This window comes from Mustela nigripes, chromosome 4, assembly GCF_022355385.1.
Source record: "Mustela nigripes isolate SB6536 chromosome 4, MUSNIG.SB6536, whole genome shotgun sequence".
NCBI classification, from domain to species: domain Eukaryota; kingdom Metazoa; phylum Chordata; class Mammalia; order Carnivora; family Mustelidae; genus Mustela; species Mustela nigripes.
In genome coordinates, this window is record NC_081560.1 from 14047498 (window position 1) to 14070292 (window position 22795).

At 49.4% G+C, this 22795-nt stretch overlaps 1 protein-coding gene and 1 long non-coding RNA gene across 5 annotated transcripts in view; one reads left to right on the top strand and one right to left on the bottom strand.

Moving 5' to 3' along the window:
- The window catches only part of HIPK2 (homeodomain interacting protein kinase 2), a 177423-nt gene that overhangs the window by 68407 nt on the left and 86221 nt on the right, over positions 1-22795 (top strand). The window lies entirely within an intron of this gene.
- Positions 4069-6321, bottom strand: LOC132014908 (uncharacterized). Its single transcript, XR_009403484.1, has 3 exons — positions 5726-6321; positions 4317-4421; positions 4069-4209 (listed from the first exon to the last, which is right to left on the bottom strand). It is a non-coding gene; the product is annotated as an uncharacterized LOC132014908 (long non-coding RNA).

Consider the following 22795-nt stretch of genomic DNA (forward strand, 5'->3'; position numbering starts at 1 on the left):
CCCCCCAGTAACTGGGCCAGGGCCCAAGGCCACATGCTGGGCACAGAGCCACGTTCCTTCCTCTCCCTCCCCACTGACAGGAGCGTTTCCCTTCCTCCTTTGGAAGAAGCAAGAGGGTCACCAGCATGTGAACGCCGTGTCACTGTGCCTTTTGCTCTGGCCGTCCTGGCAGCGAGAGGTCCTTCAGTTTGGAGACGGGAGCTCACGGCCACACCGTGCCTGATTGCCTTGTCCCTGTTGTGCTGCTCTGCTGCTCTCTCTGCATTAGTTCCGGCAGCTTTGGGGTATCCTCGCTCGCCCTTAAGTGTTCCCTTTTCTTTCTCGGAAGATGCTCCCCAAATCTCCTTCCTTAATTCTGTGCTCTTCCTCTGTTCCCCACTTAAGCTCCCATATCCCAGGTCCTAACCTGGGATTCAAATGCCTATTTTAAGGGCCCCAGCCCTCCCCTCACCCCATGAGGCCTCAGCGCCTGCCAGGAGCCCACACTGTCGCCTTCACTTAGGAGAACTCCCCTGCCCTCCGTCCCACCCGGACACTGGGCCCCCGAACCCGACCCCACTCTGCTCTCCTTGTGAAACTCAAGGGCCAGATCTGCCACGACCAGAAGTGATCGCTCCTTCCTCAAGACATTTGGGTTTAATGTAATGCATCTAGTTAGCCATCCGTCCATTTGATCTTCAAGGAAGCTGCACCTCCTGGGGCCAGAGCCTGGCTCTTCAAGCCTCTGGAGGAAGCAGGGCTGGCGTTCCAGGCAGTTTCATGGTGAGCTGAAACCACTCACCAACACTGGCTCAACCTAGGGAGGTGACAGGGGTCAGGCACCTGGGTCCCAGCATCCCACCCGCCGTGTGACGCGGGACGAGTCTTAGCCATTTCCTTAGCGTCTGGGTCGCGCAATATTCCATAAAGGCCTTGGGGACCGTGAAAGTCTCTTCAAGTGTCAGGGCTGCCTGGCTCGGTTGTTGATTCTCACTTTCTTCTTTCTCTTCCTTTTTTTCCCTCCCCTCTCCCTGTGTTCCCAGGGTACTCCCGAGGTAAGCCAGGTGGACATACCCATAGTGATGGGAACGGGTCTGGGCGTCACATGCTTGGAAGGGGTCGACCCTTTTAGCTTTCTGAATGTCACTGGTTGATTGCCTTCCTGTCCCGTGTCAGGGTCACCCCCGTAAGAAACGTACTCAAGTGCGACTCTGGGTTGGAGGCCATGCAGATCCAAGTATGGTTTCTGCTGGCACCGACCGAAACTGTGAGCTTGAAGATAGATTTTCTCAGAAATGTGCCATTTAAAGTTTTCTCCCAACTTGTCATGTTCATATTCTGCGTCATGGTTTGTATAGAAAGGCACATATTTGCATCTCATTGCTTTGCTTTATAAGCTCCATTCAGCAAGGAAGTCACCGCAGACGCCAAGGGGACGCTGCCCTTGGCTCTGAGGAGGGGACTGTGACTTCCTCGGAAAGAACATCTCTTATGGGCACACACGTTTGGGTGACAACCTCAGGAATGGGAGGCTCCAGAGAAATTAGCCGAAGTGCCAAGTGAACCGGAGTCTCTCTGTGAGCGCAAGTGATAGTTTGTGTCTGCCCAGGCCTCTGGTTTCTGATGGTCATTCATGTTTTCTGAGCGGCCCAGGAGCGTGGCATTGTGTGACCATCATCATAATTCTGAAGGTAGCTCAGACAGCACGAGCATCGCCGTCTCACTGTGTGGTTCATGCCTCTCTTGGGGCTGCCCACGTGTCAGTGACCAGCCCACGAGGGCAGCCTGTATGTCCTACTCTGTCCAGACGATTCCTGCCCCGCTGCAGAAAGCCAGGGGTGCTGAGGACCTCCAGGCTTGCATCCTGGAACCCCAAGGGATGGCGCGGGACGGCCTCGAGCTGCTCTAGGCAGGCCGGGGGGCTGGGGTAGGCCTCAGGAATAGTTTGAGGGGAGCCGTCTCCTGTCTGTCCTCCTTCCCTTTGTCCAGACAGACGGCCTGTCCTCTGGAGAGGGCCAAGGAGCCCCAAGTCCTTACCCTGTCACGCTGGGCCTCCCTAGCGGAGTGCTTGGTTCCGCACAGACACTGCAGACTCGCATGATGTTTGGGTTTTGTTCGTTGCTCCCTCTGGTCCTGGTGATGGTGGAACATGGTGTCCTTGACGCCCCCAGACAGGGCAGTGTCTGCACCCACCGTCAAAGGAACACGTCCAGGTCAGAGGCCAGATGGCAGGGGCCATGCCCCACCCCGTCACCCCACTGTGCACCCAGGCCTGGGTCTGCCTTGGCCCCAAGAGCTTAGGCCCAAGAATGAGGAGGATGTCTGCAGCCCACTGATGGGAAGGGTCAGGTGCTGCCCCCACCCCCGGGCCCAGCTCCACCCCCGGCTGCACCTGATCTCCGTAGACCTTCCCCGGCACTGACTCTCCCTTCCTGCTGTGGCAGGAGGGCTCATGCGGCTCAGCTGTGGTCACATTCTCCCGGGTACCACAGAGGAGGCAGGAGGCACTTTGCACATACTCATGTTATCCGTCTTCCCATCTAGCAAGCAAGACTCACTGCACTTAAATACTTCCAATTTTGCCTGCACAGCATGCAGATTGCTGGGTTGGTTTTGCCACAGAAATTGAACATTTCTAACAAAACATGACAGCACTGACTTTCCTAGCAGGTAGGAGGGGGGCTCTGCTGCAGGAGATGTGCCCCCTGCCATCCTCAGGAAATGCAATAGCGCCCAGAGCTGGCGAGAGAGGCTAGGAGTCCCAGCCCGTCGTGTCTCCTGAACAGGGCGCTCTCCATCCCGGCTACCCCGTGTTCCCGGAGCTCGGTGGCCCCGTCGGTGAGGCAGGTGGTTGGAGCCGATCGAGGTGCTCTGTGGGGCTGAGTGCCCTGCGCAGTTACTGGTTTTCTTATTTGTTATAACAGTTCTTCAAGGACCTCCTCATGTCTGATTTCCCCGTTCGGCTTCCCCGGGCCACTCTGCTCTCCACGCATCTCTCCCTCGTCCGTTGTAAATTCTCGTTGTGTTTGAAATACATAACTTTATGCCTGCGTTCTTGCATGTGAGGGAACTTTTGGACTTCCATTCGTTTTATAATTTGACCTGTGTGTTAGTCTTGGCCAAACAGCTAGACTGTGAATGTCCTGGGTGTCCGTTCTAGCGATTAACATATTCTCCATACTTGTTTGGGGGAGTTGAGGATTAGCGATTTCACAAGGCCTGTTAAAGGAAAGCTGTTCTATAAATCCCCTAAGCTTTTCATGAGCTGCAAAGGTCAGCATTAATGAAAATCATTTCAGGAATTTTTTTTTAATAATTTGGGTGTGTTTAAAAGAGCTCTTTCTGGAACCTTCATACGCTGCCTATGGGAATGCAAAATAGTGCAGCTAATGTGGAAAACAACTTGGAGATTCCTCAGAAAGTAGAATTTCTGTACGATCCCCGCAGTTCCACTTGGAGGTATGCATCTGAATTGCAAGCAGGGACTCAAACAGATAAGTGGTACCTTATGTTCGCAGCTGCATTATTCAAATAGCCAAAAGGTGGCAACAGCCCAGATGTCCAGCAGTGGGAGAATGTGTGAACAAATTGTGGTCCCTCTCTACAACAGAGTGTCATTCAGCCATAGAAAGGAGGAGAACACAACTGACGCTTCAAACTGTGTGGTTAGGGGCACTGACCACCCCTTGTAGCCAAAAATCCCCATCTAACTTTCAGCTTCCCGAAAACTTAACTACTAAAAGCCTACTATTGGGGCACCTGGGGGCTCAGCCAGTTGAACATCCTACTCTTGATTTTGGTGCAGGTCATGATCTCGGGGTCTTGAGATCAACCCCAGGTCAGGGTCCACACTGGGCGTGGAGTCTGCTTGGGATTCTCTCTCTCCCTCTTCCTCTAAACAACAAAAGCCTGCTGTTGTCCAAAGCCTGACTGACCAATAACATAAACAGCCACTGAGTAATTTGTGTGTTACCAGTGTTGTGTACTGTATACTTACGATAAAGTAAACTAGACCAAAGAAAATGTTGTTAAGCAAATCGTAAGGAAGAGAAAACACATCTGCAGTGCTGTACTTTATTGAAAAAAATCCCACGAAAGTGGAGCCATGCAGTTCGAACCCGTGTTGTTCCAGGCTCAGCCGTACGGACGTGCGCTGCTCGTGGAGGAGCAGAGGTGCGTCTGAGATGGGCTGAAGAAGCCGGACGTGACGTGTGGTGTTGGAGTTCTTGTCTGTGACATGTCCAGAATAGGCGAATTTATCCAGATGCAGATTGCCAGTTTCCAGGGGCTGGGGGAGGTAGGGGAGAGAGGCGCAGCTGCCGGGGAAGGGGTTTTACCTCTGAGCCATGGGAATGTTCCAGAACTAGAGAGAGGTGATGGTGGCATAATGTTGTGAGGTTACTCGATGCCACTGAATGGTGTGCTTCGGTTCATTTGACGTCCTGTGGATTTCACATCACTCAATCAAATATTTAAAAAGAAGAAAAGAACTTTTGCAGGCTGAGAATTTGCGATGGGATGAGCTTGTACTGTGGACGGAGGATTAGGCCCTTTTGGGTGTGTTTGTACCTGGGACCTAGACTTGTTAAAAATGCCAGCTAGGAGAGGAGTAGTTCTGAGCTGTATTTGTGTGGTAGCGATAGGAGTGGATTTAAAAATCCTTACAGAAGCAGAATTTTGAGGATGATTTATACTTTTCTGGTGCTAGGTTGAAACACTGAAGTAAATTGGGGGTTTTCTCTTTTTTTTTCATTGACTTGGGAAGAAACGGCTTTATTGTAGCTGTCTTTGCCCACCACACCACCCTCCCCCGGCGCCTGGCGTGTGACAATGGAGTTGGTGTTGCCCTAATGAACAGGATGTTACCTGAAGGCCAGGCGCCATCTGCCCAGTGAGCCAGGAGTTCCCAGAGCCTCCGTGGTGGGGGTGGGGAGTGTCTCTCCCCATCTCTCTCTCTGTTTTTCTCTCTTTCTCTCTCTCCCTTTTTTCTCTCTCCCTCTGTTTTCCTCCCTCTCCCTCTCTCGCTCTGTCTTATAAAGGGGGCAGGCCTGGCCTGGGAGAAAAAGACCTTTGTTGGTGGTATTTTAGTATTCCTAAAGTATACAGTAGAGCTGATTTTTGAGTTGGCAGCCCTGAAATGAAGCCCCAGCGCTGCCATTTCCCAACTCCGTGTCCGTGGGCAGGTTGCTAAGCCGTCCTGTGCCTCAGCTTTGTGGTCCCTGCCTGGGGACACTCGGGCCGGCTCGGGAACGGCCCAACGAAGCAAAGCGCGCACGTTCTGGGACGGGGCAGCGCCGAGGAAGTGGAGCCTGTCTGAAGAGGCAAAGGCTGCGACCGCATGTCATCCGTGGAGGGTTGACTCCAGGGAGCTCGGGGGCTCCCTTCAGTCTCCGTGTGGGACCCCCTCTCGAGGTCCCCGGGTATCGCACACTTTCTTTGCGCTGCCGAGTAGGGGAAGTGCAGAGGACCTGGGTTTTCTTTGGTCTTTCATCCACTGTCCTCCTTAATCGATAAAGACTCCTGCACCCCCACCCCCAACCCCTGGATTCCACGTGGATAGTGGTATTTCATTCTCACGGGCCTTTAGGTGAGAAAGAAATGGACGTATCCCCATGTGCGGGTTTACACACTGACTTCTCTCCCCACTGCTATCAAGAAAAGCAAAGTTCAACAAACATGACATTATCACTGACTTTCCAGGGACCCTCTCCTTGCCTTGGCATCTGTTACTCGGTGATATACTCACCCCTTCTGGCCAGTTCTCCCAAGTCGTAACCAGTCACATGTCCACTCTTCTCCAAATCTCGGTCTGTCGTTCCTTCTCTTTCCCCTTCATCCAGGAAGCATTTCTCAGACACCCACTAAACGCAGGGCGGTGCGCCGGGATGAACACAGGAGGCCCTTTGGCTCAAGGAGAACGAGAAGTCGCTGTGATCCCAGCAAAGCTGTATTAAGCGGGGCTAAGAGTTCATTAAACTCTGTTTCTGTAGCCATTTTATTCCCCAGGCATGCTCTTCCATAATTCTGGGTAATTTGTCCAAAACATCTTTTGCAGGGTATGCTTTGTGACTCGTAAGTCTCCCTTCCCTAAGTTTTTCTCTTGAGCGTGTTCTTTCTTTTCCTGGAAGTTTGTGCTGGTTTATGTCAAACAGCTCCAATGGCTTCTGGTTCTTCGCTTTTCTCTGGCCTCTTAGGAAACTTTTTAATGTCCTCTGGCTCAAACATATCCGTTTCCGTTTCATGGACACAGACGCGTGTCCTCCCTTGTCGCACTGATGCCAATTGCGTTGGCATTATCGGCCCCCTTGCATGGTTAGGCGGCCCCAGGAGGTGGCGTGGAGAGTCCCCCACGGTCCCCCATGGTCCCCCAGCTAGCGGGGGACGGAAGATGCCCCGGATCTCTCCGAGGCTGTGAGGTTATATTTCAGCTCTTCCGTCCGTGTTGGGGCTGCCCACTGTGATGGTCACTTTGATGCCGAGGACCGCTGTTGGCCGGAAGCCAGGCTGCAAGCAGCCTCCTCCTTAATGGTCGCACACATGCGGCTGCCGGCAGTGGGAGACAGTATGAATATTAATAAACTGTATTTCACTTTTATTGCTTTTTTATTAGGTTTTCATGGAGATGGTGTTTGTGAGTGGAGTTCAGGCGCTGAGCTATAGACAGGCGTTTTGTTATCTTGACAAAATGGCGAACCTAGCAGCCACAGGCAGCGGTGTGTTCAGGAGCAGCTAGGAGGAGAAAACGCCTGTCAGCATGGCCGGCCGTATAAAATGGGATGAACCTGTGAATTTTTATACTGTAGCTACCATCAGAGGCCGATAAATACCGTCACTCAGCCGTTCTGTGGGGAATTTCTCATGTGGCTGCAGCAGTGCCCCCCACCAGGTGATTCCGTCACCTCCCCCCGGGGTTGTCATGGGAGGGTTACCCTCCACTCCACGCCCCCGCCCCGACCCCACAGTCCTCACCCTCCCCCTTCCATGACTTGTCTGACATCTCTCCACCAAACCAAAGTGGACACGCCTCCCCCACCTCTCAGGCCTTTCGGTCTGTCTCTGTTCTGCTGTGACCACAGATGCCACCAGGCCAGCAGGTGAGAGTAGGCTCGTCCAGGCCACTGGACTGGGACAGGTGGCCCTTTGAGACCCAGACAGACCAGAACGGAGCTCCCATGTGGCTCCACAGACGGGAGGTGGTCCTATGCCGGGGCAAGAGCCATCCCTCAGTAATCCCTTTGGTCCTTCCCTGCGCGGGGGTGCTGTCTGGAGCTCTGAGCTGAGTGTGGCTGGGCTGTGTGGCCGTCAGGCCCCATCGTCTTTGTGGCGGAGATGGAGATGTTCCTCACTGGGCCGGGTGACAGAGCCTCAGCCACATAACCTTGTGTCTTGTGCAGCGTGGGAGCACACGTGTCTCTGGCAGCGTGGCCCATGACTGTGGAGAGCTGTAGGGGACAGGTCTAACCGAACACGGCTGTTTCATGAGCCAGGAAGATGAGACGCAGTGCTGCTAACTTGAAATACAGTGGTGTATTTCAGCCAGGTCAGAAGACCTAGGAAACCCAAAGTGGTGAGGAATGGAGAATATTTAAATTTAACTGTTTTTGGTTACTTACTAAAGAGGAGGGGAAAAAGTGTGTTCCTGCTTTTTCAATTCCAGACTTTACCTCAGTTTAGAATTACTCCACAGAAAGACTATACGCTTCGTGCATGTAGAATTTGCTCATTCTTAGAATTGGATTATCACCCTTTTCATGTCTTCAATTTGCAGCACTCTTTATTGAGTGCCTACTACATGCTGAATACTGTATTTTAATACTCTGTTGAATGCAGATATTTTTAGAAATAGTCATGAGTCACAATATTGGAGGATAAAGAATATCCCATGTGACCGAAAGTGACTGAAACTTATCCATTTCAACACCAAACTTATCCATTTCAACACCCCTTTTCTAGACAGAAATCTGACCAGAAGACACCTTAGCCCCCACTGCCTTGTGACAGAGATTAGAGGACGAAGGGGGAGCGACCCTGGGCTTTAGCGATCCACCTGCTGGTGGCCACAGGCCTACATTTAATTCTCTTGACAACCCTTCCTATTCCTACCTAGTAGATGAAAACATTGAATCTCAAGAAAGCAGCTGACAAGTACCACAAAGCTAGTAGTAAGTAGCTGCTGGGATTTGAACCAGACGTGGCTGATTCCCAAACACACACTTCTGCCAAGGGGTGTCGTCTCCCCACCGAGCCTTTTCTTTTCTTTTTTTTGTTTTTGTTTTTGTTTTTGTTTTTTAAGATTTTATTTATTTATTTGACAGAGAGAAAGAGAGATTACAGGTAGGCAGAGAGAGAGAAGGGGAAGCAGGCTCCCGGCCGAGCAGAGAGCCGGATGTGGGGCTCAATCCCAGGACCCTGGGATCATGACCTTAGCTGAAGGCAGAGGCTTTAACCCACTGAGCTACCCAGGCGCCCCCACTGAGCCTTTTCTTAACCCCTCAGGGTTATCATTACGTATGCCAAAATGTGCTCTCTGTAGAGATGCAATGTATGCATTCTAGTTAGATGCTTAATTCTCTTTGCTCCAAAGTAAAAAGGCTCTTGTTATCTCTGTTCATTGAATTCTTAATAACTAGAGCTGCTGTTTATTAAGTGCCTATTATATGCCAGGAACTATAAACACACACACATCATCTCTCTTCCGCCAACTCTTGTAGCTAACTATTTTGCCTGTTTTGCCAGTGGGGAGACAGTCTCAGAGAGGTTAAGGGTATTGCGGTAATCCCATAGCCATGAAGGTACAGAGCTGGGTCATTCTGCCTCCAGACCTGTCATGTTTCCCCAGAGCAGTTGGCCTTGTGGTCTCAGGGTTCAGCCGTCTGTGCTTCCTGCTGTCAGGGTGCTATCCTCCCCTCCCCCCAGCAATGCGATGTCCCAACCTGCTCAGGACTGCAGGGTCAAGTCACCAAACTTGTTAGAGGTCCTGAAGAAATAGTGCACACGAGCCAGAGGACCTGGTGTCTGGCTTCGGGCTGAACATGTGACCCTGAGCATGTCAATAACTTCTGGAATTTTAGGAGCTTAAACCCCTAGTCCCTGCCTCCCTGCCCAGGCATTTATCATACACAGAGGAGAATTTCTGTGTGCTCTGTCCACATAATGTGTGTAGGCTGAGTTGTGTTTAGTACATATGCACACAGCTTTCTTTTCTGATGCACATAGATGCTATTTTGATTAGTATATTGAAAAAACATTATGTGGGTGCCATAGCTTTTTTGGCATTTTGTATTTTCTGTTGAAGCTAATAAAAATACAGTTACTCCCATGTGGCTTCGACTGCCCCCCAACCCCCAGTTTGAGAGATGGGGCTGAAGTTCTGCTGAATGTTCAGGACTGCAGTCTGGGGGAAGGGGGAGCACCCGTGCTACACACCTCAGTAGGATCGCTGTGCGTGTCTCGGATGCGGGGACACAGCCGGCTCTGTGCAGAACGGTGTTGGGTGAAGCAGGCTCTTCCTGGAGGAGGCATCTCCACGGCCAGGGCAAGTGAGGTTCGTGTGTGGACTTTAGGACCTCTGTTTGTGGTGCTTAGAGGCCTTTTGGAGTTTACCTCCAAATTCTGGATTATGTTCTCCTAATTGTTGATGCCAAATAAATGAGCTCCAACCACCGCTAAATTTGTATATCTCTACTAAAAAGAGAATACTGTTTCAGGTACTCATCAGAAATTGGTCAATCAGATTGGTCATTTCTTTGAGCACTGGCTTATTGAAACTTCAAAAAAAAAAAGAAAACCAGATGCCTGGGTGTTTCAGTCATTGGGCATCTGCCTTCAGCTATGGTTGTGGTCCCAGGGTCCTGGGATCAGGCCCCACATTGGGGCATGCTTCTCCCTCTGCTTGTGCTCTGTGTCTCTGTCAAATAAATATATACAATATTAAAACAACAACAACAGCAGGGGCCCCTCGGTAGCTCAGTTGGTAAAGCGTCTGACTCCTGGTTTCGGCTCAGGTCATGATCTCAGGGTAGTGAGATCGAGCCCTGCATCAGGCTCTGCACCCAGCAGGGAGCTGCCTTGGAATTCTCTCCCCCCCCTTCCCCTCCCCCTGCATGGGCCCGTGCATAGGCTCATGTGTTATCACTCTCTCTAATAAATAAACTCTTTAAAAATAAATAATTAATTAGAAAGTAGTAACTGGCTGTATGCAGATATACCCATTGGTGCATTAAAGTCTTTTAACTTTCCACAAATTTTATTTTTGAATATAGAAATATTTTTTTTTAATTTCCCTTTTCATACAGTCTGGTCCTAATAGAGTCAGTACCTTCCCTGAAAGGAGAAGTTGTACCTCATAGTTTATTTCTAAAGAATCTCTGGATTCGTTTCATAAGACGCAGTTCTTAATTCATTATTTATTTTTAATATGTAATTTGATCATTTACAGAGTCCGGTCGTGTATACTATTTCGTTTAATCATCAGAACAGCTCCGTTTCATCCCCACTTACACATGTGGAAACTGAGAAGCTGCCTCGCTGGACACAGAGCCAGGAGGGAGTCCGGCCAGCCACCCCGGCCCCCGCCAGCTCATCCAGCACCGGGCTTCCATGTTAGTCCAGTTTCTTGCGCAGAAATTGTATTGTATACGGTCATGCCAGGTCAGAGTGTCAGTGACTCCACGTAGCATAATACTGGTGGGGAGGAAAAAACCCTCAAAACCTCAAACGAGCAGGCCTCGGTGACTCCGCCGCTGTCCGGTCATAGGCTTATTGTGTAGGAGGAGGACGTGCGTTCGTCCACGCTCCCTCCCCAGACACGAACACTGAAGTTCATTAGCGATAATGGTAAAGGGCGCATCTGAGTGCTAAATCACCAGCAGCCGCCATGTCGTCAGATGCTGGGTTTATCCGCACCAGCGCCAGATGTTTGCACAATAGGAACTCCGCAACTACAGGGACGTGTCAGCTAGGCTGTGCGGCCAACCCCTTGTGGAGCCAGGACCAGGCCAGGGTGACAAGGAGGGGAGTGTTCTTTTGGTCTGAGGCGGGCCTTTTCTGCAGAATCCCAGCGTTAGGACACCAAAGGCGATCTTGGAAGTGACCTCATCGCGTCTCCTCTGGGGCAGATCCTGCTTGACACCCTTATGTCAAACACATACACGGTCCAGGCCCGGGGCCCAGTGCTGAGGAGGAGCCATTTCAAGGCCCCTGAGGCAGACTGGCCAGGTTCAGAAGCCTGACTGGTCAGGGGCCTGCTGGGTGCCCCTCCCCCGTGCTGTGAGCGGGACCAGATGCCTGACTCTGAGTCCAGTACTCATGACGCACAACACAGACAGCCGTTCTCTGACAAGTGGACCATGGGCTGATGTGGTCCTTGCTCCTTCGTGCCGGCCAGCAGGTGTCCTGTGGTGCTGTGGAGCTGCTCCAGGCACCGCTCCTTCCCGAGCTCTTGCCTGCTGTCTCTTTAAAATCTGTCGCCTCTGCTCTTCCCTGGTCCTTGGGTACCTGGCATTGGGCCCCGTGTGCCCCTCTGCTGTCGCAGTCCCTGTCCCTGTCAGGGACACTCTGTCTCCCAGGGTGACTAGCACATTTCTCTGGACTCTGTCCTCCTCCTCCTCCTTTTTTTCTAATTTCAGAGTCAGGAATCTCTAGACCCCAATTAGTCTTGACTCTTGTCTGGCAACATCCAAGCCGTCATTTTGAAGTTCTGAGCCACATGATTAAATGTGAGGTCAGCTATTACCCTCGGGCCAGCGGGAAGCTGGTGACAGGCCGAGGCGGGCAGTTCTGTCCGGGGAGGAAAGCCATCTGGACTGGCTAGGTGAGAAAGCCCTCGGAGCCACTCCCCTGCAGCGGGCAGAGTACTAGGTGACTTCACTGGTTTAGCTGCTGCGTATAAATGATGTGGTATGAAGACAGTTCTGGGCTATTTCACGGGAAATAATTATTTTCATTCCAAATCGGATAGCAAGCCGATTCTCTCTCACAGGAGAGTACGTACCATAAGTAACTTCGATAGGACGCACTTAAACTAGCTAAATCATAATGGTGAGAACTTCCAGGTTTTCTTTTGCCCGTGAACTTCCTTGTGGTCATTGAATTAGGCCGTCCCATTAATACCAACAAAAGGCGAACCCCTTCTGTCTGATTGTGTATGTCTGGTTTGGTCAGACTCCCCCCAGAGCAGAGTGGGCCTGTCGGGGAGGCAACCACGGCATTCATCGTGCTCAGCAGGCCCCTCCAAGCTACAGCAAGGTCAGTCTTTAGCTCTTGCTCTGGGTCGCCAACTGATAATTAGGAACGTTTTCATTTGGAGAATTTTTCTTCATATGCCTTGGGAATATTAGGGTTTGACTTGGCAGTGGTACCAGAAGATACGAGCTCTTAATCAAACTAGAAATGAAATTGCAATATATTTTAGTACATATAAACTGTTGAAAGTACCCCAAAGTCTTCAGAGTTAATGGTCCTCTTCACTTTTTTTTCCTAGGTTCTGTACTGGTAGCATTAAATATATACACATAGGCAGAATTCTCCTTGTAATGAACGTTAGTAATTTTAAGTTTGCCGTCCGGATGTTGGTTGAGTGGGAGGTGGTAAGAGGGAAAGTAATTTTACATGGGAATTCATCTCTGATGTTAAAAATAGTAGTCACCAGAGATATACAATTGATACACAAATATTATCCCCTACCACATTATGCAGGGAAGCATTTGATGCTAAAAGTGTAAGCCGCAGTAGAAAGTAAATAGGAGACCAGCCCTCTGAGATGTTTACCTGTAACTGGGATCAGAGCCCCCAGTAAAGCCCTTGGGAGAGAACCAGACGCAAGCCATCAGCTTCCACCTCCCAGCCCTGAATATCGGAGTTGGACCCAAGAGGTGACAGTACGAAGCCAGCTCTTGCAGACCTTTCTGTGTCTTCCAGTGCCTGGTGGCCCCTCGGCTGCTGCTGACATTCAGAGGTCAAGTGATCGTGTACCTGACAGTCCTTCCTGGTTAGTGGAAGCCGCCAGGAGAGAAACTGAGAAGGACGGTGGTCAGGAGTGCGAGGAGCCTGCAGAGCCCAGAGAAGGCGAGGTGGGGGCATCTCAGGCATCAACGAGTCATCAGCACCAGGTTCACATGGTCAGGAAGGAGCAGGACCTCAACAGGCTGGGTCTGGCCAGACTTCGGGGGCAGTGAGCGGCAGTGCACGTGTGTGTGTGTACACAACGTGCGTGTGTGTGTCTGTGCACGCGCATCTGCAAACATGGTGGCCCGCGACACTTCTCCTTCCAGGCCTCATAGGCCGTCTGTTTGCCGACCTTGCCAGCATGTTACAGAAGGTCGGAGGTGCTCAGGAACAAGGGCAGACTTACTCTGGGATGTGCTCAGACTCCGCTTTCCAGAGCCTGGCTGGAAGGACGCGAGGCCTCCTTCTCCCCAGAGATCTTCGCCCTCTCTGTGGGAGCCTCTCTTTCATCCCGTATCTGCATTATTCTCCTGCCCTCTCACTCCTCCGCGGGCTCCAAAACTGTCTCAGAACATTATCGAACACAAAGGTGAGCAGTTTTAGCGAGAATTTTGTTTAGTTTAGGGCAGGAGGGACTAGTTATCAGACACTCCCCCCTCACTGCTTGAGGTTTGCGAGTTTAAGGGTCCAGGAGACCAGTGTTTCCCCAGGGGCTGGTGAGGGATGCCTGGCAGTAGACTCGAGGCGTGGGTGGGGGAGGGAGACAGAAAGTGGGGGTAATAAACTACTCTTGCCCTTTGTTAAATTAAAACAGAAATTCTTCAGTAACATTAAGTGTTCTGTGTTCGGCACATTTGCTGTTAACGCTGATTCCGAGATTTACCATTGGGTGCGTTCAGATCGATAATTAACACGCACAGAGCCCGCACTGTGGACCAGCCATTTGCAACAGAGAGCGCGGACCAGAGCAACAAGTGTTCCTGGTCTCAGGAGCTCTTCACTCATGGTTGGGGGGGGGGGGGCACAGAGCCTGGTCACTACTACCCAGCCCCCGAGAAGGACCCAGAGGAGGGGCAGGGCAGGTACACAGCCCAGGGGGCCCAGGGAAGCCTTCCCTTGGGCCCTGCAGGAAGCAGAATCGATGTTTCCCTCTTTGGAGCCCCAGGCCCTCATCTGACACGCCACTGCACCCACATGCTTGCAGGTCTGGCCAGCCCTTCCCCCACTTAGATCTCTGGTACCGAGCACTGTGTTCAACTCACTGTAGGTCCCTCCGGGGATGCTCACGAATGAGTGAATGAGTGAATGAATGAACGTATGTTGGTTCTAAGGAAGGATGAGCCCGGGTTGGCAAGTTGGACTGAATTAGAAGCATCTGGAATGCCATGAATGTTACAGGTCCTTGGCAGTGAGGGCGTTTCCCTTAGGGAGGAAGCAGTGTAGCCCGCAGTCCGCCCCACACACAGGGCGGAAGCTGGAGGACAGCCGGCTCGGTTCCTGACCGAGAGCCGAGCCCCAGCATGGCCCAGGATCCATCCTAAGAGTGTGCTGCTAACAGAGGCAGCATATTAAGGGAAGAAACCAGACATGAATAATGCCTCTGTGATTGTCAAGCTGGGAAGAGTAGAGCCGACTCAAGCCAAGCCACCGTGGCCTGGGGCAACTCAGGTCCACGGAGAGACTGTCCTGGAAACGGGCCCTGGGTCATGGGATAGAGAGATACCAGGAGGTTCCAGCGCAAAGAACTTCAGGCCTTTCAGTCCTAGGAGGGTAGAGCTCCCAGGCCTCGGAGTGTGGACCGGCAGGTAATCCAGAGTCTTGGCCGAGGAAGTGGATATGTGCTTCTGTTTATTTATAGAGGTGCCTGGTGTTCTGAAAACTCACCATGAAGTTTCAAGATCAGCTTTTAATAAAGACAACTGGAAAGCAAGATTGCTCCCTCCCACCTCCCTCGTTCACCTCTAGCCTGTCCACAGTCCTCATTTGGGATGGCAGCATGCTTCTAACGCAGAAACAAGCTGAGGAAGAGAAAGCTTAAAAGCTAAAGCCAGAGAGAACTTTGCAAATTTCCTTTTTCATGTTGGTGATGTGACGTGGTGGCCAAGACATTGACCCAATTGAAGCTTCGAGGCTCCATCAGAGAGCCGCATCTAATGGCCTCGTCTGCACGTTTATATTAGGAAAGGTGTGTTACCAGCTCCCCCAAAGTGCAAAGTCTACCCAAAATAGAGATGGAAGAGTGACTTTATCATCTAGTGAGTCAGTAGCAGCCAAGAGGAAGGATGGATATAGCATCGTGATATTCTGCACGGGAGATTCACAGGCAGGCACACTGGGGTGGGGGTGCCGTGTAAGGCAGCGGCCCTGGGGTGTAACAGGGCCCCCAGGCCCCATGACGGACTGGAGACATAGCCCGTGGAAGCAAGCTTCAGAGGGTCACCGGAACTGCTGTCAGGCCGCCTTCCAAGCTTTGTCAGACAAAGCTTGGAGGGACATCCGCTGAATTGTCAGGTGGCTGTGATCCAAAACAGAAGGGCCAGGCCCTCTTGTCCTGGTTGGGACATTCAGGAAGCGCATCGAAGCCTACACATGCCCACAAACGTGAAAAGGATTCTATCTTCCGAAGACAGTCAGCTGATCTTAACATGAAGTTAAAGTGATTCTCCACATTCGAGGCATTTCTTCAAGCCTGTTTAGGATACAGCCCCGGATAATTCTGTTCCTGGGGATATTCGAGATAACCCATGTCTGTCATGGTCTGTACTTTAAAAAACATCTCTCGCCTCATAAACACCCTCTTAAAACAGCTTGCCCTCAACACTCTAGGCATCTTGTGGGGCAGCATTTTAAGTCAGTGACATAAATTCAGCATTAGGTACCTAGTGTCAGAGTTTGTGGCCACTTCTCCTTCAAAGTGCCGTGCCCGGGTCGGGGTGGGGGAACTTTTTTTCCCAAGGCCCCACACCTGCTGCCTGATGAGCTGTTTGGGCACCAGCAAAGCTGGGGTATAAATCAGGACCGGCTGGAGGCTGGTCCTCAGGAGAGGGAATGGCGAGCCAGCTTCATGGGGTCTGCCACAAGCAGTCCTAGGGCAGAGTGGTTTGAAAATGTTAGACATCCGTTGAAATCTGCCGCAGGAGTCTTTGGGGGGGGTGGAGGGCCATTCTTCGGAGAAGGGTTCACCTGTAGAAAATTCTGGATTCACCCTTGCTTCCCCACCTTCTCATATCCCCCCCCCCCCACTCCTTTGTTGTGATCTGCAGGAAGCTTTGCCCCACACCCTTTCTGCCTTCAGGGATGAGAAAGCCCAGTGTCCGCATCGAAATGATTCTTAATAAAGGCATTCTAGGTGTTAAGTATTTTATTTTAAGGTAAATGTTCTACTTCTGAGAGGTTAAAAAAAACAAATGTATTTTCACGCAGAGCCTTTAACTAGTCAGTGTGGGAGTGTCTTTAGGCTTTTTTATCTGGCTCTGCAGCAGCCACCTAACAAACTGGGTTCCTGAGCTGAGCTGACAAGGACGCAGAAATGAAGAAATAAACAAAAAGCCATGTTAATTTCAAGCTTCAGTAGGAACACAAAAAGAAATATTAGCACTCGCCGAATGACAAATAATGAAAGGGTTAGGATTTGCTAATGCTTCTAGCGAGGTTTTGTAAGCTCTCCTGGAATTTTCTTCCCGTCGGGTAGAGCACATTGATGACCAGCAGTGCCCCGTGAAGGTGGTTCAGTAGGAGGTGTAAGTTAGAGATCAGGACCTGCAGGCATGTGCTGTTTGTTCCCTTCTAATGGACTCACAGTAGCCCCGTTTCTCTAGTGTAATCATCGTCATTGCCGGATGGAAAGTCACCTCACCTGGCAAGAAGGATGGTCAAGGTTGCTGCTATTGTTAAGATATTTGTAAAAAAGAAAAGCAGGTCAGCTTCCAGCTCCTGTTTGTTTCCTACGTCTTTTACACCCCTGTCCTTTAGAAGTCTGTCCTCACCTTGACACGATTATTTTACACACCGAGAAACATTAAGGTTCTGCAACATGAACTCCTGGGTCAGGTGGGACAGAAGGCACTGTCGATTTCTGTTTACCTTAATTCCGTTTTAGAGGTGTTTTTTGAGTACCTCCTGTGTGAGGCGGGGTGTAAACACAGGCCTGTGGTGTCTCGTGGCACGTCAGAGGAAGGGGAGCTTCACCTTCTCTTGAAGGAAGAATCAGGCGACTTCTTGTCACCTACTAGATTGCTTCTTGTCCTTGCCTCTGCTAGATTGTAACGTTCACACACAGTCACTTTGTATACTCAACACTTAGCAAGTGTTTGGTGCCCAGTGGGCAGCCGACAGATGTCTGATGAAGGAGCTGACGGGCACGGCAAGAAAGGTGTTATGAGGCACGGGCCTACAAGGTGAACGGAAGACGCCGTAGGACATTGACCTTGACAATCAGTGAGTGTGAGGGTGCTCCGGGTAAGGAGACCAGTCTTTAGTCTGGAGAGCCTGGAGTGGGAACGGCAGAGAGCTCAGCATGGTTGAACCTTACGATTCTTGAGGAGGGGTCAGCAGACTGTTGCAGGCCAGCCTCATCCACTGCTCACTAGGTGCTACGCTGGCCAAAACGAGCACAGTTGACCTTTGAATAATGCAGGCATTAGGAGCACCAACCCTGTGCATGGTTGGAAATCTGTGTATAACATTTGACTTCCCAAACCTTAACAACGAATAGCCCACGTTGACCAGAAGCCTTACCAGTAAATAATCAATTAACCTATATTGTGTATATTTAAGATGTGTTATATACTGTATTCTTAACATTCAAGTCAGCAAGAGAAAAGAAAATGTTGTTAAGAAAATCATAAGGAAGAGAAAATACATTTGCTGTACTGTACTATAAAAAAAATCCATGTAGGGACACCTGGGGGCTTAGCCGGTTAAGTGGCCGATTCTTGGTTTTAGCCCAGGTCATGGTCTCAGGGTCCTGCCATCAAACCCCAAGTCAGGCTCCCTGCTCAGTGGGGAGTCTGCTTCTCCCTCTGCCTCTGCTCCTCTTCCTCCCTCCCCCCCCCATAAATAAAATCTTTAAATAAACAGATAAATAAAAATTTAAACTCCGTGTGTAAGTAGACCAGTAGAGTTCTAACCCATGTTGTTCAAGGGTGAACTCTAATTGTCAGACGCAGTCTACCAAGCTGAAAATACTTGTTATCTGTCCCTTCACAGAAAGAGTTTGCTGACCTTTGCTCCAGAGGAATCCACAGGGATGGGTGGAGTTAGCTGAGAACCCTATGGTAACATAGCAGTGTGTACTGGGTTGTCCTGATCAGGGGACTGTGTTACTGTGTGGGAGTGATTCAGTGGGGCAGGGCTTCGGGAAAAGAACTGGCGCAGAAGAACCAGTTAGGAGGACATTACAGTATCCATCTAGTCGGGCATTGCTGGAGAGAGCCCACCACTTGGAGTCTTCTTTGAAAGTTGACTTGCCACACTTTGTCCCCAGGACTAGAAACCTTTGCCAGTTTGTGTCACTCATTTGCAGACCCACCCCAAAGCTCCTTCCAGAAAACTCAAGTCAACCCCACCTAACTGGTCAGGCTCTCTCTCACTTCTAGTGTTTGCACGAAGTTGTGTGTCCTGTATCAAAACCTGTCCATACTCTGAGGCCAGAGGCTTTGGCCACACGTCTCTCAGTGGTTAGCTGATATTTTGGACAATAACTAGACCTTTCTAAATGTTGATACAGTCATTGAACAGGATGTGTTTTTGGAGGAAATAAACCCTGTCTCATTCCGTACATTAGTCAGAATCCATCAGGTCAGTAATGGTAAGAGCAAGCATCTGTCTGTCTGATGCACCAGCTCCCATCAGATAAAAGTAGTTCAACCCTCGTCAGTCGTTTGGGTACAATAAAACTAAAATTAGACACAGCATAAATCCAGTCAAGACAACAGCATTTATCCCAGTGTTTGTTTTAAGATTGAGAGAGGCAGAAGGCTAAAGCATCTGGCCTTTAGGGACAGTTCCGTGAGAGGGCTCCGAGGGGGAGGAGCCTGGTGGATGGAGGGTAGGTGACCGCGGGTCTGGGACCTCAAGTTCACGTCTAGCACTTCTTTCCCAGGCCCTCAGGCCTGTCAAGGGTATGAAATGCACAAGTTTTGGAAATGCAAATCAGGTTTTACTTAGTAATATTCATTAATGACCTAAATCAAGGGAGAATCTCCTACTTAACGAAGTAACTAATTCGCTCTGGGAATTGCTGTTGGAAACAGGAGACTAATTGATTAATATGATCATGGTGTTCATTTCTCTTCCTTCTATGGAAAGGAGCCAGGATTCAGCCCTTGCCGGGTTTGGTACTCGGGGCTAGACTAGATCATTCTGCCCGGAGTCAGTTTTGCTCCTCTGCACACAGCTGGCCTGATCCCCATCCCTGTGCTTCCGTTCCTGCTCCCTTCACCAAGGAAGGCCGTGTCTCTAGCACTTTCTCTCTAAAATTTTGCAAGTTCAGGCTCAGTGCACAGCTCACCCTTTGGATGAATTCGGGCTGTCTTGCCCCTTATGGATCCGCGACTTCTTTAAGTCACCATTTTACCCTACTCAATACCATACAGTTTATCACTTAATTTTTCTTTTTACTTTATGTATGGAATAGTGGAAGGCGGTTAGCAGATTAAAAACAAAAATTCTCCCCCCATTTTACATGGTATGAAATCTGACCTCACTGAGGGGATGAGCAGATCTCATCTTAGCTCTGAGGGTCGGATAAGACAGTGGAGGGGAACCCACATTCTGGCCGTTGGTGTCATTAGCATTGTTGGCTATGTATCTCACAGCTTCTCTACTACACTGACACTTAAGATCTCCAAACCAGCCATCAACCAGCTTTTAAACACCCTTTATGAATGGGCTTCACCCTAAGCCAGACAGTTTGCTGGCAGTAAACAATGTTTAAACAGACTTCTTCAGTTACTAACTGCCATTGCAGTAGGAGGACAGGGAAGACTCACCTGAAGCAAAGACAAGAATTCAAATGGCAATCCTTGCCAACCTGTGTGCACCCGGCTGGGGTCTCTCTCTCTTGGAGCACGGGCAGGAGGGGCTCCTCAGCCCCCGGAACCCTCCCACAGATGGCCCGACAGACCTCGGTCCCCAGGGGCCCCCTAGCCCTCATCTTCCTGGTTTAGTCTTACAACAAGGAGCAGAAGATGTCGGGGCAGCTGCGCAGAGAGGGGCATCTGGCCTTGAGCTCAGGAGCCCTGCCGGCTGACCGAAGTATGAATGAGAACGAGGGTACATCACTGTCAAGGTCAGACGCCCACGCTACTGCCCACACTTGTTGCTAGCCAGCACGTTCCTTCTGTGTGTTTCCTGGCAGTCCTTCCGTTCACCCCCTTCCTGCTCTTCATCTCCCTGGGGGGCCCACAGCAGGGGCTGCTCTGTGGGTTCCGGGCACAGTTTAGTGGTCATCCTCTCCACACACCCCCCCTTTTTTTCTTCTTCATAAAAAATGTTCTAACCACGGCTTCTGTAATCACCTCTGTTCTAACCGCTGGGACTTTCTGTTCTAGACAGATTTATTGCTATTAAAATATTTGTTTTAATTGTTGCAGGTGGTAAATTCTGCCTTATGGGCTTTGTTCCAACTTGCATTATTTTTTTGTGAGGAGGATACTGAGTAGGTTGTAAAAATATTAAATCATGCCATGACGAAGAAGAGTGAAAGTGTAAATTCTTTATAAATAGTGATAGGAGTCAAAGATGAGGTAGGCATGTAAAAGACAGCCCATGATGATCAACTAAATTGTGATTCTGGTCTAATGATCTTAATTAATTCCCAAGATTAATAAAAATTGTTACTTTTAATTGTTTTTGAAGTCCCCATGTTGTGAAAGTGGGGCTTGAACTGACTTTTTTACAGCAGTTAACACTTGGTTGATATGATATATAGAACTGTCTCAGTTGTTGTTATAAACCTGACTGGGCTTCCATATCAAAGATGTTTTATCATTTTTTCCAACTTAAATGTAACATTTCATTTTCAAATCTCTAAGTCAGAGGCTGATCAATTCTGTTAACATTTCACTGGTTCTGAGGAAGAATGTCAGTTCCCTGAGGGCAGGGATGTCTGGTAGAGATGAGTCTGTTGTATTACTCATGTATTTACTGCATTCTGTCGAGCTTCTAAAACATGCCAGCACCCACTGTGGTCACTGCATAAGTATTGAATGAATGAAAGAATGAATGGCTATAGACCTAAAACTAAAATAAATCAATAAAAATCTCTTTATGAAAATCCAGAACAGTATATTATAGTGTTAAAATTTGAATGTGTAGGGGCACCTGGGTGGCTCAGTTGGTTAAAGCCTCTGCCTTCAGCTCAGGTCATGATCCCAGGGTCCTGAGATCGAGCCCCACATCGGGCTCTCTGCTCAGCGGGGAGCCTGCTTCCTCCTCTCTCTCTGCCTGCTGCTCTGCCTACTTGTGATCTCTCTCTGTCAAATATTTAAATAAAATCTTTAAAAAAATAAAATTTGAATGTGTATGTTGGGATGAGCACAGAGTGTTTTTTGCAACTAATGAATTGTTGAACGCTATAACAGAAACTTGTGAGGGACTATATGCTGGCCAACTGAACATTAATACTAAAAAAATTAAAAGAATTTGAATGTGTAATTTCAAACAAGAACCATAAATACTGAACAAGTGGGAATAATTAAAAATTCTTTGCTCCTTGGGCACCTGGGTGGCTCAGTCTATTAAGCAGCTGCCTTCTGCTCAGGTCAGGATTCCAGAGTCCTGAGATGAGTCCTGTATTGGGCTCCCTGCTCAACGGGGAGCCTGCTTGGCCTCTCTCCGCCCCTCCCCCCACTCTCTCTGTTTCATTCTCAACTCTTTCACTCAAATAAAAGAATAAAATCTTTTTTTTTTTTAAGATTTTTATTTATTTATTTGACAGACAGAGATCACAAGTAGGCAGAGAGACAGGCAGAGAGAGAGGAGGAAGCAGGCTCCCCGCTGAGCAGAGCGCCCGATTCGGGGCTCGATCCCAGGACCCTGGGATCATGACCTGAGCCAAAGGCAGAGGCTTTAACCCACTGAGCCACCCAGGCACCCCAAATGAATAAAATCTTCTAAAAAAAAGTCTTTGCCTCTCTGAACGATAGCGTTCCATGCCTGGAGTCTGGCAATGCCTGTTTCTAATAAATGCATTGAAGTCGCTTCATTAAAACTTTACTCCCTGCTGAAAGTACTATCGGAGAGTCTAATCCACTTTGGCACAGAGATCATATAAATAGTTCTTAATCGGCTTTAATTTTCTGATCTACATTCAGCAGTGTTTATAGAGGCTGGCGTCAGGATAGGTGCAGAGCAATCACAATATTAAAGAAAATGTCATGTTAGCAGTTCTTTTCAAGGAAGTCTATGAATACAAAGTTCACCAGTGTTGTTTTCTATAAACCTGTCTTTGGTATAATTACTATTTCTTTTAATTATTCTACCTTTTACTTGTATAATCTTTTATTATTGTTTGATGTGCCAGTTTAACTCCGCTGAATTCCAGATGTAATACTTTGTTTTTAAAGTATAAAAATATCTTAATGTTCTTTCTGTGGCAAATTATTCTTTGGGTTCATCGTTTCAAATTGTGGGTTTTGAAAAGTGTTATTTTTCAAGTTGTAATCAAAACTAGGGGAGATTTAAACTTGACTGCAAGAAATCCATGGGGGGGGGGTCCATGTAACCATCCGGAAGACAGGGGTGCAGCCTGACCCTCTCCCTTTGCTGTCGTCAATAGGTGTGATCAGTAATTACATGATGTTGCTCTTGCCACATAAAGAACTGGGCAGGAGCGTTCAGAATCTTAATTCGGGTGCAGACCTGTGGA